This window comes from Cryptomeria japonica, chromosome 7, assembly GCF_030272615.1.
Source record: "Cryptomeria japonica chromosome 7, Sugi_1.0, whole genome shotgun sequence".
Classification (NCBI taxonomy): Eukaryota; Viridiplantae; Streptophyta; class Pinopsida; order Cupressales; family Cupressaceae; genus Cryptomeria; species Cryptomeria japonica.
The window spans coordinates 95,448,888-95,451,566 of NC_081411.1; positions in this window are offsets into that span (position 1 = coordinate 95,448,888).

The window sequence follows — 2,679 nt, forward strand, 5'->3', positions numbered from 1 at the left end:
CTGCCAGAAACATAGACGCGGTTTAGAGGTTCACAGACGCAATTCGGGAACACAGACGTGATTCAAAAGTGCACAAACACGACAGAAAGCCAAAAACACGATCCAAAAGTATGCAGATGAAATATCAAAATGCTGTCAAAAAATGTCAAATCTGCAACTTCAAAACACAAAATCTGCAACAAAGATGTTAAATGCAAAAGGGACAAGAGTCCCACCGGGCATGCCAAAATGTATATGGTGAAAATGGATAACAATAATAATGATATTGAAAGGCTAAATGAATTCAACCACCAAACCCTAGCCTAACAACAACTAAGATCTACCATAACATATGAAGATTACCTAAGACAATGCAAATCAAATGAAATCACAAAGATTATACCATCACATGTCCAATAGGGTTTGGATCTCCATTCTTCCTATCTCCATTGATCTTGCTTGATATATTTGCTCTCAGATTTTATGTGTACAAGAGCTCAACAAAGAATGGAATGTGGTTGCAAGTAGGATCGTAGTGTAGTCAAGTCATCAAGATGATTGATTAGAATGATTGATTAGGGTTTGATAATGAAGGAAGCCTCTCCTTATATAGAAGACACTATATGAAATGGAGGGATAAGATTGAGAGGTGTAAAAGGAGGTTGGCTATGATTAGAGGGTAGGTAAAATAAATAATAAAATAATGAGAGGGTAGGTAGTCTATGAATTAAGAGATGAATGACATGTGTCATGGGTATAAAAGGTTAATGACTTAATTAAATAAATAAAGATTTATTTAATTAATAGAAGAAGTGGAATCTATTAAATAAATAAAATATTTATTTAATTTAGGAAAAGGATAATTTAAATAAATAAATGTATTTATTTAAATGAGAAATAAGGCTAGAAGAGGATAAATGAATTAATTAAATAAATAAGGATTTATTTAATTAATAGAGGAATTAAGCTTAGATAATTAAATAAATAAAATATTTATTTAATTAGACTGGACAATTTTGGGTGTCTACAGATACTTTAATTTCTAGCCAAACTTGGGATTTAGTTCGCTTGCCTCATGGTAAAAATCTTGTTTCTTGCGAGTGGCTTTATGAAACTAAATTGAATGCTAATAATCAAGTTAGTATATTTAAAGCTAGATTAGTTGCTAGAGGTTTTTCTCAAACTGAAGGCTTAGATTATACAGAAAATTTTGCTCCTGTTGCTAAAATACCTACAATTAAACTTGTGCTTGCTTTATCTTCTAGAATGAATTGGCCTATTCACCGAATGGATGTTAAAAGTGCTTTTCTTAATGGTGATTTAGATGAGGAAATTTATATGTCTCAACCTCTAGTTTTATTAAAGAAGGTAATGCACACTTAGTCTATGAATTAAAGAAATTAATTTATGGATTAAAGCAATCTCCTAAGGAGTGGTATTCAAAGATTAATGTATTCTTTCTTTCCCAAGGCTTTATTAGAAGTAAAACTGATCCTAACTTGTATATTAAACATAGTGAACATGATATTGTCATTATTATCTTGTATGCAAATGATTTGATTCTTACTTCAAGTTGTAATACTTTGATTTTTGATATTAAGTTTCAACTTAATCAAAAATTTCAAATGACTGATTTAGGTTTTTTACATTATTTATTAGGAATGCAAATTTGGCAAACCTCTAAAGGAATTTTCTTATCTCAAAGTAAATATGCTCAAGATCTCATAGATAAGTTTAAAATGAATGATGCTCACCATGTTTCAATTCCTATTGAATTAGGCATGAAGTTAATTCTTGATATGCAAACTCCTCTTGTTGATCCTACTTTGTATAGACAATTAGTTGGAAGTTTGAATTATTTAACTCTTTCTAGGCCAGATATTACTTATAGTGTTGGTTTGGTTTCAAGATTCATGTCTAAAGCTCAACAAACACACTTTAAAGTTGCTAAAAGAATTTTAAGATATATTAAAGGAACTATTAATGTAAGTTTGTTTTATGATGCAAATTCTGAATTTACTTTAAATAGTTTTACTGATTCCGATCTAGATGGAGATCCCAATGATGGGAAATCTACTTGTGGTTATTGTTTTTTTGTTGGTTCAAGTGCAATTTCTTGGAATAGTAAAAAAAAACAATCTACCTCTCTTGGATCCACTGAAGCTGAGTACAAAGGATGCACTAATGCTTCCAAAGAAGCCTTGTGGCTTAGAAGACTAGTTGACAATTTGGGTCTACCTCAACATGGACCAACTCCATTGTATTGTGACAACCAAAGTACCATTGCCTTGGCTAAAATTATGGTTTTCCATGCAAGGACAAAACACATTTCTCTCCAACACCACTTTATTATAGAACAAATTGAAGACAAGCAAGTTTCACTCCTCTATTACAAGGAGAAAGACCAAGTTGCAAATATTTTTACCAAGCCACTTTGTAAAGAAAAGTTCTAATTTCATTGTAAAAATCTTGGATCCCTCTTTCTGAACCCTCAAGAGCCAATTTCTTGCAATTACACTTCTTTATTTGCTCTTCTTCTTAGAGAAATAGCCGTATGAATTTCCAATGGTCCAATCCCCATACTCCTCTTTATGTGGAATACCCATTGTCGCCATCACCGCTTCCTTATTAATACTGACTAACACCTCACCATCACTGGTTCTGATACACCTGTTCTCTAAGTCATATATGTTCGTGCAA